The sequence below is a fragment of the Capra hircus genome, chromosome 11 (genome assembly GCF_001704415.2).
Source record: "Capra hircus breed San Clemente chromosome 11, ASM170441v1, whole genome shotgun sequence".
NCBI classification, from domain to species: domain Eukaryota; kingdom Metazoa; phylum Chordata; class Mammalia; order Artiodactyla; family Bovidae; genus Capra; species Capra hircus.
In genome coordinates this window covers 52,342,009-52,359,281 of record NC_030818.1, presented here as the reverse complement: position 1 = coordinate 52,359,281, position 17,273 = coordinate 52,342,009, and positions in this window count along the sequence as shown.

The following is a 17,273-nucleotide window of genomic DNA, read 5'->3' as shown; positions in this document are numbered from 1 at the left end:
AAATATTTAGGAATATATATCTACCTAAAGAAACTAAAGACCTATATATAGGAAACTATAAAACATTGATGAAAAAAATCAAAGAGGACACTGATAGATGGAGGAATATGCCATGTTCATAGATCAGAAGAATTAATATAGTGAAAACAAGTATACTACACAAAGCAATCTACAATTCAATGCAATCCCTATCAGCAATACGTGAACCATGAACTTCCTGATGTTCAAGCTGGTTTTAGAAAAGACAGAGGAACCAGAGATCAAACTGCCAACATCCACTGGATCATGGAAAAAGCAAGAGAGTTCCAGAAAATCATCTATTTCTGCTTTATTGATTAGGCCAAAGCCTTTGACTGTGTGGATCACAATAAACTGTGGAAAATTCTGAGAGAGATGGGAATACCAGAACACCTGACCTGCCTCTTGAGAAATCTGTATGCAGGTCAGGAAGCAAAAGTTAGAACTGGACATGGAACAACAGACTGTTCCCAAATAGGAAAAAGAGTACATTAAGGCTGTTTATTGTCACCCTGCTTATTTAACTTCTATGCAGAGTACATCATGAGAAACGCTGGACTGGAAGAAACACAAGTTGGAATCAAGACTGCTGGGAGAAATATCAGTAACGTCAGATATGCAGATGACACCACCCTTGTCGCAGAAAGAGGAACTAAAAAGCCTCTTGATGAAAGAGAAAGTGGAGAGTGAAAAACTTGGTTTAAAGCTCAGCATTCAGAAAACGAAGATCATGGCATTGGTCCCATCATTTCATGGGAAATAGATGGGGAAACAGTGGAAACAGTGTCAGACTTTATTTTTCGGCTCCAAAATCACTGCAGATGGTGATTGTAGCCACGAAATTAAAAGATGCTTACTCCTTGGAAGAAAAGTTATGACCAGCCTAGATAGCATTTTCAAAAGCAGAGACATTACTTTGCCAACTAAGGTCAGTCTAGTCAAGGCTATGACTTTTTCAGTAGTCATGTATGGATGTGAGAGTTGGACTGTGAAGAAGGCTGAGTGCCGAGGAATTGATGCTTTTGAACTGTGGTGTTGGAGAAGACTCTTGAGAGTCTCTTGGATTGCAAGAGGATCCAACCAGTCCATTCTTAAGGAGATCAGCCCTGGGATTTCTTTGGAAGGAGTGATGCTGAAGCTAAAACTCCAGTACTTTGGCCACCTCTTACTTGACTCATTGGAAAAGACTCTGATGTTGGGAGGGATTGGGGGCAGGAGGAGAAGGGGACAACCCAGGATGAGATGGCTGGATGGCATCACTGACTCGATGGACGTGAATCTGAGTGAAATCCGCGAGTTGGTGATGGACAGGGAGGACTGGTGTGCTGCGATTCATGGGGTCGCAGAGTTGGACACGACTGAGCGACTGAACTGAACTGAACTGAATTAAGCTACCAGCGTTATTTTTCACAGAGCTAGAACAAATAATTTCACAATTTGTATGGAAATACAAAAAACCTCAAATAGCCAAAGCAGTCTTGAGAAAGAAGAATGGAACTGGAGGAATCAACCTGCCTGACTTCAGGTTTACTTCAAAGTCACAGTCATCAAAACAGTATGGTACTGACATAAAGACATAAATTTAGATCAATGGAACAAAATAGAAAGCCCAGAGATAAATCCACACACATATGGACACCTTATCTTCGACAAAGAAGGCAAGAATATACATTGGAGTGAAGACAATCTCTTTAACAAGTGGTGCTGGGAAAACCGGTCAACCACTTGTAAAAGAATGAAACTAGAACACTTTCTAACACCACACACAAAAATAAACTCAAAATGGATTAAAGATCTAAACGTAAGACCAGAAACTATAAAACACCTAGAGGAGAACATAGGCAAAACACTCTCTGACATCAATCATAGCAGGATCCTCTATGATCCACCTCCCAGAATACTGGAAATAAAAGCAAAAATAAACAAATGGGACCTAATTTAAACATAATAGCTTCTGCACAACAAAGGAAACTATAAGCAAGGTGAAAAGACAGCCTTTGGAATGGGAGAAAATAATAGCAAATGAAGCAACTGACAAACAACTAATCTCAAAATTATACAAGCAACTTCTGCAGCTCAATTCCAGAAAAATATACAATCCAATTAAAAAAAATGGGCCAAAGTACTAAATAAACATTTCTCCAAAGAAGACATATGGATGGCTAACAAACAACATGAAAAGATGTTCAACATCACTCATTATCAGAGAAATTTAAATCAAGACCACAATGAGGCACCATTTCGCACCAGTCAAAATGGCTGTGATCCAAAAGTCTGCAAGCAATAAATGCTGGAGAGGGTGTGGAGCAAAGAGAACCCCCTTACACTTTTGATGAGAATGCAAACTAGTACAGCCACTATGGAGAACAGTGTGGAGATTCCTTAAAACACTGGAAATAGAACTGCCTTTGACCCAGCAATCCCACTGCTGGGCATACACATTTAGGAAACCAGAATTGAAAGAGACACATGTACCCCAGTGTTCATTGCAGTACTGTTTATAATAGCCAGGACATGGAAGCAACCTAGATGTCCATCAGCTGATGAATGGATAAGAAAGCTGTGGTACATATACATAATGGAATATTATTCAGCCATTAAAAAGAATACATTAGAATCAGTTCTAATGAGATGGATGAAACTGGAGCCGATTATACAGAGTGAAGTAAGCCAGAAAGAAAAACACCAATACAGTATACTAACACATATATATGGAATTTAGAAAGATGGTAATGATAACCCTGTATGTGAGACAGCAAAAGAGACACAGATGTATAGAACAGACTTTTAGATTCTGTGGGAGAGGGAGAGGGTGAGATGATTTGGGAGAATGGCATTGAAACATGTATACTATCATGTAAGAAATGAATCGCCAGTCTAGGTTCGATACAGGATACAGGATGCTTGGGGCTGGTGCCCTGGGATGACCCAGAGAGATGATATGGGGAGGGTAGTGGGAGGGGAGGTTCATTATTAGGAACTCATGTACATGTGTGGTGGATTCATGTCAATGTATGACAAAACCAGTACCGTATTGTAAAGTAATAAAATAAAATAAATAAATAAAATTATTAGTGTTTTATTACATATATTTCTAGATATTTTCATACAATGTTTTTTTTAAATCAAAGTCAAGATATTGTAAAGATTGCTTTCTTTTAATAAATCTAATGTTTATCTGTCAATACATTTTCATAAAATTTCATAGTTTCTAATGCTGCAATCATATTAAAATCACCCTAATTGTTCAACTATTCCCTCAAAGCTGGTTCATCCAAATGACATTTTGGGTCTGAGCCATGCATTTTGTTTGTTTATTTGTTTGTTTTTTTTTGTATTGAATTATAGTTGATTATAACGTTGTTATAATTTCAGGTATACAGCAAAATGATTTAGATGTATATGAATATAGACATAGATCTATGTTCTTTTTCAGATTCTTTCCCCAGATAGGTCATTACAGAGTATTAAATAGAATTCCCTGTACTCTACATTGGGTCCTATTGAAACCATTAGTTGCTCAGTCGAGTCCAACTCTTTGTAACCCCATGGACTGTAGCTTACCAGGTTCCTCTGTCCATGGAATTCTCCAGGCAAGAATACTGGAGTGAGTAGTAATTCCCTTCTCTAAGAGATCTTCCTGACCCAGGGGTCGAACCCAAGTCTACCACACTGCTGTAAGTTTCTTTACTGTCTGAGCCATCAAGGGAGCCAAGTCCTCATTAGCTATCCATTTTGTGTATACTATGGTGTATATGTGAATCTTAATTTCTTAAATTAGTTCTCCTTTTTTGCCTTTAATATCCATGAGATATTTTTATATGTCAGTTAATCTGATCTTTATCAATTCATCTGTTGGTGGACATTTAGGTTGCTTCTATGTCTTGACTATTGTAAATAACGATGCTATGAACATTGAGGTGCAGATATCTTTGTGAATTAGCGTTTTCTAAAGATATTTGACTAGGAGTAGGATTTCAGGATTATATGGGAATTCTAGTGTTTTAGGAAACCATCATATCGTTCGGAATTGTGACTGCACAATTTTACATTCACACCAATCGTGTAGGAGACTTCCATTTCCTTCATGCTCTCTCCAGCTTTTACGATTTGTAAACTTTTGGATGATGGTAATTCTGATCAGAGTGATGTCATATCTCATTGTAGTTTTGATTTGCATTTCTCTCATAAATTGCAGTGACGTGTATCCTTTCATGTGCCTACTGGCCATCTTTGTGTATTCTTTGGAGAAGTGTCTATTTACTTTTCTGTATATTTTTTTGACCAGGCTGTTGAGATATTTTTCTTTTGATATTGAGTTATATGAGCTGTTTGTGTATTTTGAAAATGAAACCATTCTCTGTTGCATCATTTGTGAATATTTTCTACTAGTCAATAGGTTGTTTTGTCATTTTATTTATGGTTTCCTTTTCTGTGCAAAGGCTTTTCAGTTTTCTTATGTTCCATTTGTTTGTTTTTTGCCTTCTTTCTTTTACCCTGGGAAAAAGACCTAGCAAAATATCACTCAAATATATGGCATAGAATGTTTTGACAATGTTGTCTTCTAAGAGTATTATGCTTTCATATCTAATATTTAAGTACAGTTCAGTTCAGTTCAGTCACTCTGTCGTGTCCTACTCTATGCGACCCCATGAATTGTAGCACGCCAGGCCTCCATGTCCATCACCAATTCCCGGAGTTCATTCAGACTCACTTCCATTGAGTCAGTGATGCCATCCAGCCATCTCATTCTCTGTCATCCCTTTTCCTCCAGCCCCCAATCCTTCCTAGCATCAGAGTCTTTTCCAATGAGTCAACTTTTCAAGTGAGGTGGCCAAAGTACTGGAGTTTCAGCTTTAGCATCATTCCTTCCAAAGAAATCCCAGGGCTGATCTCCTTCAGAATGGACTGGTTGGATCTCCTTGCAGTCCAAGGGACTCTCAAGAGTCTTCTCCAACACCACAGTTCAAAAGCATTGATTCTTTGGTGCTCAGCTTTCTTCACAGTCTAACCATCACATCCATACATGACCACTGGAAAAACCATAGCCTTGACTAGATGGACCTTTGTTGGCAAAGTAATGTCTCTGCTTTTCGATATGCTATCTAGGTTGGTCATAACTTTCCTTCCAAGGAGTAAGCAACTTTTAATTTCATGGCTGCAGTCATAATCTGCAGTGATTTTGGAGTCCTAAAAAAGTCTGACACTGTTTCCACTGTTTCCCCATTTATTTCCTATGAACTGCTGAGACCAGATGCCATGATCTTAGTTTTCTGAATGTTGAGCTTTAAGTCAACTTTTTCACTTTCCTCTTTCACTTTCATCAAGAGGCTTTTTAGTTCCTCTTTACTTTCTGCCATAAGGGTGCTGTCGTCTGCATATCTGGCGTTATTGATATTTCTCCCAGCAATCTGATTCCAGCTTGTGTTTCTTCCAGCCTAGCGTTTCTCATGATGTACTCTGCATAGAAGTTAAATAAGCAGGGTGACAATATACAGCCTTGATATACTCCTTTTCCTGTTTGGAAGCAGTCTATTGTTTCATGTCCAGTTCTAACTGTTGCTTCCTGACTTGCATATAGGTTTCTCAAGAGGCAGGTCAGGTGCTCTGGTATTCCCATCTCTTTCAGAATTTTCCACAGTTTTTTGTGACCCACACAGTCAAACGCTTTGTCATAGTCAATAAAGCAGAAATAGATGTTGCTCTGGAACTTTCTTGCTTGTTCAATGATCCAGTGGATGTTAGCAATTTGATCTCTGGTTCCTCTGCCTTTTCTAAAACCAGCTTGAACATCAGGAAGTTCACAGTTCTTGTATTGCTGAAGCCTGGCTTGGAGAACTTTGAGCATTACTTTACTAGCTTGTGAGATGAGTGCAATTGTGTGGTAGTTTGATCATTCTTTGGCATTGCCTTTCTTAGGGGTTGGAATAAAAACTGAACTTTTCCAGTCCTGTGGCCACTGCTGAGTTCTCCACATTTGCTGGCATATTGAGGGCAGCACTTTCACAGCATCATCTTTCAGGATTTGAAATAGCTTGACTGAAATTCTAGCACCTCCACTAGCTTTGTTCGTAGTGATGTTTTCTAAGGCACACTTGTCTTTACATTCCTGGATATCTGGCTCTAGGTGAGTGATCACACCATCGTGATTACCTGCGTCATGAAGCTCTTTTTTGTACAGTTCTTCTGTGTATTCGTGCCACCTCGTCTTAATATCATCTGCTTCTCTTAGGTTCATACAATTTCTGTCCTTTATCGAGCCTATCTTTGCATTAAATTTTCCCTTGGTATCTCTAATTTTCTTGAAGAGATCTCTAGTCTTTCCCATTCTGTTCTTTTCCTCTATTTCTTTGCATTGATCACTGAGGAAGGTTTTCTTATCTCTTCTTGCTATTCTTTGGATTTCTGCACTCAGATGCTTATATCTTTCCTTTTCTCCTTTGCAAGCATACTTTAAATGAGACAATACAAGTTGATTTAGTAAAAGAATTAAAAATTACACCTTGCTAACACTAAAGAAGTAAATGGTGCAATCACTATGTTAATATTTGGCAACATAGACTCATGGCTATTGTATGAAAGGGAATAAAATTTTCATTTCATAATAATAAAAGGATTAAATTTTTCAAGAAATTTTAACAGTTTCAGATATTTAGGTCCTTATAAGAGAGTGAAAAAATTCAGAAAGTATCAACTTTCATAGAACTGAATGTAATAGATATATTTACAATTAGCATATGAAATCCCAATGCACATTTCTCAATAACTGCCAGAAAATATATACAGACAATAAAAATGTAGAAAATTTAAATAATATTTTCGGAACATTCCACTGAAAACAAAATACAGATTACTTTCAATTACATAAAGACATTAAGAATAAGCCATATACTGGGTATTAAACTAGTCTCAAAATATTTTATAGATTCAAGAAACAAGAGATAGCCTCCTCAGTTTCTGCTCTTCCTCAAACTGATGATTTTTTTTTCCCCCCCTGGGTATAAACCTTTGATTCCAGTCTCCAACAGATCCTTGAGTAGTACAAAAAGGACCTTCAAAACAGTTAATTTATACATACATAAATTAGAGTATACCTATGACTGAAACATGTTGATGCATGGCAGAAACAAACACAGTATTATAATGCAATTGTCCTCCAATTAAAAATTAAGAAGATAAGTCAATTATAAAATCACAATTCTTTGAAAAATTAGATTTTTCACAAACTAAATAGCATATTTTAAAATAAAGGCCAAAAATGAAAACAAAAAGAAAGTAAAGCACATTTTTCATGGGATAAAAGCCAAAAGACAAAGTCTTGAAATTTGTGGGATGCCCTTTAACCTGTAGTAAAAGGGACATTCATAGCACTAAAATTCTATACATATTAGAGAAGAAACAACAAGAAAAAAACTCAAATCAATGACCACAAATGACCAGAACTTCAACTTTAATATCCTATGGAAAAAGGAGGGTAAATTAAATATAAAGTAAGAGAAGGAAAATAAATTACAAAGGTTATAGTGGAAATCAATGAATAAAAACCAAAAATACAAACGAGAAGAGTAAGAAAACCTATAGTCTTTTATATGACCTTTGTAAAAATCAATAAAACTGATGTTAGGCTGACTAATCAGAAAAGAAAAGACCCAGGAGTAAGAAAGAAAGAGGTGACATCACTACAAGAACTCCCAAATATGAAAGTTGTAATCAAACAATATTATAAATAATTTCATGTTAATTAAATAACTTAGAACGGACACAAATTTTAAAGGACACAAACTACCAAACTCACCTAATAAGAAATCTATAACAAAATAGCCCATATATTAAAAAAAAAAACTTCAATTAAATATTTTTGCAAGAAATATCCCATTCCCAATAGTTGTCTGGGTTAATTTTGCCAAATATTTAAATAATAAATATATATTCTATACAAACTCTTTCAGATTTTTTTTTAAAAGGAGCCAGAACTCCCATTTTATTCTGAGTTTAACATTTACTTTACACTAAAACCAAAGATGTTATGGTAAAAGAATTCCCTACAAAGCTCTCTCTCATGATCAGTGATGCAAAAATTCTTAATAACATTTTAGCAAATGCAATGTGACAGGATATAAAATGAAAATAGCACCAAGACAAGGTGGATACATTCCTAGAAATGTAAACATGGAATCACAGCAAAGATCAAAACAATTTATCATATTTACAAATTATGAATAAGAGTAATAGAGGGTCATTTAACTAGGTACAGAAAATTAATAAATATATGCTATTTATTTCAAAATTTAATTTTAAATATATTTGTAAGGCATTGCAAACACTGGAGTTGTAACAGTCATGTTATTCATCTTTTCTATTTTCTATCTCTAAATTAATTAATTTCGTATATTTTAAAGATATTTCCCTGGTTTAGTTTCTTCTTACATTTTAAATTATGCTAAAAGTAGCATTTCAGTTCTTCTATGTTTAATTATAGGCTAATTTTTAGATCAAAAACCTCTACAGGCATGTATAGCATTATTCTGAGGCTTTTATCAGTTAATACATACAGATTAAATACAGATATAAAACAAGAGGAATAAAAACTCTTGTAAAACATTAAAAGATATAAATTCAACCAAATTTTTTAAAATGTACTTCATTACATTGTTGTCAGAGTAATTCCTTTTATGAAAACATAATAATGATAGAGAAAATATTTTTGTTTCATTAACTAAAATATTAAGCATTTACAACCATCCATTTCTAAGATCATTTTTGATAACTTATTGGTAATAAAGCTTAAAATGTGGGAATTTGTACCAGTTCTGATAACATAAATACATTCCACAAACTAGACCAAGATAATTGGGAAATCATGCCAAATTTAACTCAAAGTTTAATTGTGTTACATAGGGCTAAGTTGCATGGAATTCTTATTAATCTTTACCTTAGGATATACAGAGGGATACAATTTTCTGTTTTCTAGCTATATGTGGTCAAATAAGTAGTATTAGACCCTCGTTGGAAAACACCCTGATGCTGGGAAAGGCTGAAGGTGGGAGGAGAAGGGGACAACAGAGGTTGAGATAGTTGGATGGCATCACCAACTCAATGAACATGAGTTTGAGTAAGCTCCAGGAGTTGGTAAGGGACAGGGAAGACTGGCATGCTGCAGTTCATGGGGTCGCAAAGAGTTGGACATAACAGAGCTACTGAACTGAACTGAACTGAAGTAATACTGTTCAACTGATTGCGAGTAAAGGTGTCATATGCCTTTTTTAAACACACATATACATAATGATTGTCAAGTCTCAAATTGCCAGTTCTCTCTGTCCCAGCTGTGATGAAGCCTGAAGAATAGCATTGAGATGGTGACATCACAAGATTATATTTCAGGGAGAGAAGTGATCTCACACAGAACATATAGCATGAGTGATTATTCAGTTCTCTTCTTTATTGAGATTTTTTGATGCTGTTTGACATTATAGCATAACCTGGCCTATTAGTACAGATGCACTTTATGCAAATCAGTGTCAGTTCTGGGGGTCATTTTTGCTACTTTACCATATATCTCAAACCCTGAAAACCACACTTCTCAGTGAATTCAGCCTTGCTATATAGGTGACATCTTATTATTCTGTTGATTCAGTTGACTATTGTGACTTTAAATTTGCTCTCATTTGATTTACTTAAGGAACTAAATGACTGGAAAATTGCAACTACTATTTACAAGTAAAAAACACGCAGCAATATTTTTCTTATTCCAGGAGCATAATTAGTGCTCTCTTCCCTCCAAATATGTCTTGATAAAACCTTTCCTTTCTAGCATAGAAAAGCTCAAAAATTACTAATTTTCACTTATTTTGTTATGCAAGAATGACTTAAACTTACTAGATTGACGACATTTCAATGGTTATAAATAAGGTAAATGGGATCAGCTATGATTCCCTGGGTAATGTAATAATAGTAAAAACACCCCACCAGAGAGCTATTTGTTAAAGTATTAAATTAAACTGTAGATAATTACAACATATGTCCTTGGAACATACTTCTCTTGCCAAAAGATAACTAAAAAGAAAAACCTTGCCACATTCTTCTCAGGTTATAGAAGGGGTAATGTATACATTTCTCCAAACAAAACAAGCTTAGAATGAACTGGGCACATAGCATCATTATGTTTAGTTCATTTGCTCAAGTTTCAAAGTTGAAACAGCCTTGTGAATTCTACACCTCCACATGATTGGCTTATGAACGTTCTGTGATTTGTTATAGTAAGGGCTTAGAATATAGTTCAGCTTTTCTCTCTGCTCTTACTATGTTTGTAACTATAGTAAATTAATTTGAGTTCTTTAGACTTCAATTTCCTCATATATAAATTAGAGAAGGCAATTTTATTTTTCTTAAAATGAACTTTGAGACTCAAAGGATAGTAATATACATCACTCTGTAAAATAGAATATAAGTAGTGTCATTATTAGTCTTTTGTACTATAACTTAAAAAACTTCAACGCAAGGTTAAATATTTCATTTTCCCATAAGAACAATGAAAAGATACCTATTTACTGAAGGCTGGATGTTTACTAAATACCATAAATTAGAGGGAGGCTTGGGCTTAACCAAGCCCAAGTTGGTAAAGAAATTGCCTGTATTGCAGGAGACTCAGGTTTGATCCCTGGGTCAGGAAGTTCACCTAAGGAGGACATGGCAACCCAATCCAATATTCTTGCCTGGGAAATTCCATGGACAGAGGAGCCTTGGCAGGCTACAGTCCAAGGGATCCCAAAGAGTTGGACATGACTGAGAGACTAACACTTTCACTTTCTTAGTTTACTTAACTAGATCATGATGACATCTCCAACAAATTATTCTGCAGTATTTTTTCCTTACTTTTTTTTCTTCTTCTTTCTTCTTACCTTCCTTCCTTTCCTCCTTCTTTCCTTTATAGTTTACGAGTTTTAGCTTTACTAAATTGAGAGAAATTTACAGATATTTCTCAAGTATCACCTGTCCCATACATAAATATTTTCCCACATTATCAACAATATCAACATAATGTTTTTTTTTTTTTTAATTAAGAATGAGTCTATATTGACATAAATTACCTTGGTTCATACTTGATGGGCTTCTCTTATGGCTCAGCTGGTAAAGAATCCTCTTGAAATGTGGGAGACCTGGGTTTTATCCCTGGGTTGGGAAGATCCCCTGGAGAAGGGAAAGGCTACCCACTCCAGTATTCTGGCCTGGAGAATTCCACGGATTGTATAGTACATGGGATGGCAAAGAGTTGGACACAACTGAGTGATTTTCACTTTCATACTTGATATGATACATTCTGTGACTTTTGACAGATGGATAATGGCATACAAATATTATTATTATACCTCTTCAATTCAGTTCAGTCGTTCAGCCGTGTCTGACTCTTTGCGACCCCATGAATTGCAGCACGCCAGACCTCTCTGTCCATCACCAACTCCCGGAGTTCACTCAGACTCACGTCCATCAAGTCAGTGATGCCATCCAGGCATCTCATCCTCTGTCGCCCCTTCTCCTCCTGCCCCCAATCCCTCCCAGTATCAGAGTCTTTTCCAGTGAGCCAACTCTTCACATAAAGTGGCCAAAGTACTGGAGTTTCAGCTTTAGCATCATTCCTTCCAAGGAAATCCCAGGGTTGATCTCCTTCAGAATGGACTGGTTGGATCTCCTTGCAGTCCAAGGGACTCTCAAGAGTCTTCTCCAACACCACAGTTCAAAAGCATCAATTTTTCAGCACTCAGCCTTCTTCACAGTCCAACTCTCACATCCATACAAGACTATTGGAAAAACCATAGCCTTGACTAGACGAAACTTAGTAGGCAAAGTAATGTCTCTGCTTTTCAATGTGCTATCTAGGTTGATCATAGCTTTTTTTCCAAGGAGTAAGCGTCTTTTAATTTCATGGCTGCAGTCACCATCTGCAGTGATTTTGGAGCCCAAAAAGTAAAGTCTGACACTGTTTCTACTGATTCCTCATCTATTTCCCATTAAGTGATGGGACCAGATGCCATGATCTTCGTTTTCTGAATGCTGAGCTTTAAGCCGACTTTTCACTCTCCTCTTTCATTTTCATCAAGAAGGTTTTTAGTTCCTCTTCAGTTTCTGCCCTAAGGGTGGTGTCATCTGCATATCTCAGGTTATTGATATTTCTCCCGGCAATCTTTATTCCAGCTTGTGTTTATTCCAGTCCAGCGTTTTTCCCAGTACAGTGTTTCTCATGATGTACTCTGCATAGAAGTTAAATTAGCAGGGTGACAATATACAGCCTTGACATATTCCTTTTCCTATTTGGAACCAGTCTGTTGTTCCATGTCCAGTTCTAACTGTTGCTTCCTGACCTACATACAGATTTCTCAAGAGGCAGGTCAGGTGGTCTGGTGCTCCCATCTCTCTCAGAATTTTCCACAGTTTATTGAGATCCACACAGTCAAAGGCTTTGGCACAGTCAATAAAGCTTAGGAATTTTTATTGTTCTTAAAATCTCCTGGGCTCTGCCTAGTCATCTTTCCCCTCCCATACCTTAGCAATCACTAATCTTTTTGTTCTTTACATATTTTTGCCTCTTCCAGAATATCCTTTGGTTGGAATCAGTATGCAGCCTTTTCAGATTGCTATTTCTTTCACATAGTAATATACATTAATGGTTTCTTCTTATATTTTCATGTCTTGGTAGTCCATTTTTTTTTATCCATAAATACTACTTTTCCTTTCTCTAGGTGCCCTACAGTTTGTTGTTGTTGTTGTTGTTGCTATTGTTTGTTTGTTTGTTTTTAATTCATTCTCTTACTAAAGGACATCTTTGTTTCTTCCAAGTTTTGGAAAATGTTTTGGGGATTTTCAGAAGATAATTTTCTGAAACATGGAAAATAATTTATGAAATACAAGTTTAAGACTACTACCAAAATGTGGGATGTGTGGTGTTTGAAGTGTCCTAATAAGTCCAACAAACAAGAGTTCATTCTTGAAGTTTCAAAAATTTGATTTAGTTGTTTTATATTCATAAAGAATCAAAAGGTAAAAGAGAATCAAAATGTAAAATCAAAAGAGATCTTTATTTACTGGAAAAATTTCAATGCGTGTGTTGAACCTGAATGCTTAAAAGTAGCATACAGCTAGTTTTGGAATTCTGTTCTTAGGCATTCTCTCTTACAACCTAAAGAATTTTGAATGCTTTCATGCTTTCATATTCCTGGTATGAAATTCCAGGATCTAACTCACTTGCTTTTTTTTTTTTTTCTTTTCTTAATGTTCTCTTTTAGAGTTCTGCCAGATAACGTAGACTAATCTGAAATTCTGCATAAAGCAATGCTAAAAAATGATGGCATATTCCCTCAATATCAAGCTTCTTGCTTAGCACAATTTTATTTTTCCCCCATAACAAAGTTCACACTCATATAGTTAATGGTCAACATATAAAAACTAAAAGGAAAGGGGAAGGTAGACTGGTGTCTATGAGCAACATTAGCATTTGTCCCAAGAGCTTTTTAGGTCAGTATTTTCATAGTGAGCAGTGATGAAGAATTTATGACTGGGAATCAAACTGACTGAAGTTTGAATGTAGGCTGAGACAAGCACTGAATGACTCTGAATGTTAGTTAATGCACTCATGCTAAAAGTAGAATGGATCTCATAGATTTATGATGAAAATTGTCGTATGAAATATACAGAATGATTATCAGATTTTATGGCACAAAGCAAAGTTTGCAATATGTTATAGATCATTATGACTATAACTTTATTAATTCTAATGTTGGCATATGTATACACAATTGTTTTCTATGTAGTACTAAAGCAACATCATTTATAATGTATCTATGTGCTTGTGTGTGTGCTCATTTTATTCAACTCTTTGCAACCTCATAGATTGTAGTCTACCAGGCTCCTCTGTCCATGGAATTTTCCAGGAAAGAATACTAGGATGGATTGCCATTTCATACTTCAGGGGATCTTCTAAAACCAGGGATCAAACCTTCATTGACAGGCACATTCTTTACCACTAGAGCCACCTGGGAAGTCCCATGCATTTATACAAAATAAAAACTTAAAAAGGATTTTTCAACTGTGGCTTCCATCCTTTTATTTATTTACCATCCCATTTTGCTTGCAAAATGTTTTGGATCAGATATTGGCCTCTCACTCACCAGGATTGATGCATACAATTTTTACACCTCATTCCTTCTGTTTTCTGTTAATGAAGCATTAAAATGCATCAGTGCTGTGTATCCCATGTGACATATGCATGCTAAGTCACTTCAATCATGTCCGGCTCTGCAACCCTGTAGACTATAGCCCACCAAGCTCCTCTGTCTATGGGATTTCTCAGGCAAGAATACTGGAGTTGGTTGCCATTTCCTCCTCCAGGGAATCTGCCTGACCCAGGGTTCAAAACCATGTTTCTTTATGATTCTTGCATTGTCAGGTGGGTTCTTGACCACTAGAGCCCCCTGGAGAGTATTTACACATAAATCCTGACAGTTAACAGATGAGTTACCATTGTTCATGAATTTTTCTCACAGTTAATATTAACTTGTCAGAAGAAGCAAAAATTGAAAATAATTAACCAGTTGACTTGCATATATAAGAATTCGGTAACCACAATTACTATGTTTAAATTGAAAAAGCCATAACAATATTTTAAAACAATATATAGACACTTCTGTTAAGAAAATCACTGAGCTCCACTGAACGTAGTAACAGAAGACTTGATTTGAATAGCAAACCATATCTTATTCTGAGATAAGGAGCTCTGATAGAATTAACGGCATTAAATCTTTCCAAATTAATCAACAAAATACATTCCAAACAGTATTTCAACTGGTCATTATTCTTACCGCAATTTTTCTGAATGTTGTTCCTGAGCAATAGAGTTAATATTAAAGTACACAGGAAAAGATAAAAAGTACATTTCCTTACATATGTAAATCAATAACATAAGGATTTATCATTTATGTGCACTTACAAAAATGACATCACTTCATGACAAAGGTCCTTATAGTCAAAGTTATGGTTTTTCCAGTAGTCGTGTATGGATATGAGAGGCAGACCATAAAGAAGTCTGAGCACTGAAGGATGGGTGCTTTCAAACTGTGGTGCTGAAGAAAACTCTTGAAAGTCCCTTGGACAGCAACAAGATTGACCCAGTCAATCTTAAAGGAAATCAACCCTGAATATTCATTGGAAGCACTGATGTTGAAGCTGAATCTTCAATATTTTGATCACTTGATGAGAAGATTGGAAAAAATCTTGATGCTGGGAAAGACTGAAGGCAAAAGGAGAAGAGGGTGACAGAAGATGAAATGATTAGAAAGCATCACTGACTCAGTGGACATGAATTTGAGCAAACTCCAGGAGATAGTGAAGAATAGGATAGCCTGAAGTGCTGTAGCCCATAGGGTCACATAGAGTTGGACATGACTTATTGACTAAACAACAATAATAACATAAAAATGAACATTAATAATTTTGGTGGCTCAGACGGTAAAGAATCTGTCTGCAATGTAGAAGACCCAGGTTCAATCCCTGGGTCAGGAAGATCCTCTGGAGAAGGGAATGGCTACCCATTCCGGTATTCTTGCCTGGAGAATTCCATGGGCAAAGGAGTCTTGTGGGCTACAGTCATGGGATTGCAAAGACTTGGACATGATAGTAAAGTAATGCTCAAAATTCTCCAAGCCAGGCTTCAGTAATACCTGAACTGTGAACTTCCTGATGTTCAAGCTGGTTTTAGAAAAGGAGGAACCAGAGATCAAATTGCCAACATTTGCTGGATCATGGATAAAGCAAGAGAGTTCAAAAAAATATCTATTTCTGCTTTACTGACTATGCCAAAGCCTTTGACTGTGTGGATTACAGTAAACTGTGGAAAATTCTGAAAGAGATGGGAATACCAGACCACCTGACCTGCCTCTTGAGAGACCCTATGCATATCAGGTAGCAACAGTTAGAAATGGACATTGAACAACAGACGGGTTCCAAATAGGAAAAGGAGTATGTCAAGGCTGTATATTGTCACCCTGCTTATTTAATTTCTATGCAGAGTACATCATGAGAAACGCTGGGCTGGAGGAAGCACAAGCTGGAATCAAGATTGCCAGGAGAGATGTCAATAACCCCAGATATGCATATGACACCACCCTTATGGCAGAAAGTGAAGAGGAACTAAAAAGCCTCTTGATGAAAGTGAAAGAAGAGAGTAAAAAGGTTGGCATACAACTCAATGTTCAGAAAACAAAAATCATGGCATCTGGTTCCATCACTTCATGAAAAACAGATGGGGAAACAGTGGAACTAGTGTCAGACTTTATTTTTTTTGGACTCCAAAATCACTGCAGATAGTGACTTCAGCCATTAAATTAAAAGACACTTACTCCTTGGAAGGAAAGTTATGACTAACCTATATAGCATGTTGAAAAGCAAAGACATTACTTTGCCAACAAAGGTCCATCTATTCAAGGGTATGGTTTTTCCAGTGGTCATGTATGGATGTGAGAGCTGGACTGTGAAGAAAGATGAGCGCCAAAGAATTGATGCTTTTGAACTGTGGTATTGGAGAAGACTCTTGAGAGTCTCTTGGACTGCAAGGATATTTAACCAGTCCATTCTAAAAATTAAAAAATAATAATAAATAAAATAAAATAAAAGAGATCAGCCCTGGGTGTTCTTTGGAAGGAATGATGCTAAAGCTGAAACTCCAGTACTTTGGCCACCTCATGCAAAGAGTTGACTCATTGGAAAAGACTCTGATGCTGGGAGGGAATGGGGGCAGGAGACAAAGGAGACAACCGAGGATGAGATGGCTGGATGGCATCACCAACTCAAGGGATGTAAGTTTGAGTGAACTCTGGAAGTTGGTGATGGACAGGGAGGCCTGGCGTCCTGTAATTCATGGGGTTGCAACGAGTTGAACACGACTGAGTAACTGAACTGAACTGAACTGAACTGGACATGATAAGCGACTTTCACTTTCTCTTAATCAATAAAAATTTGTATAAATGTTTGAGTACTCAAATCAAATACATATGTGAATTTAATAAACATACAGAAATTTCAGTCACTGGAAATGTTTCAAACTTGGAAAAATATCAATTGTTGGTAGAAATTTGGTAAGTGGAAACTATACTCTATTACATATTAATTGATGATATATATTTTAACATAATTCAATATAATATATGCACACTGTTTATAAAACCATATGAATCTACCTTATTCATTAATACAAGATTAATGTTCTTCTA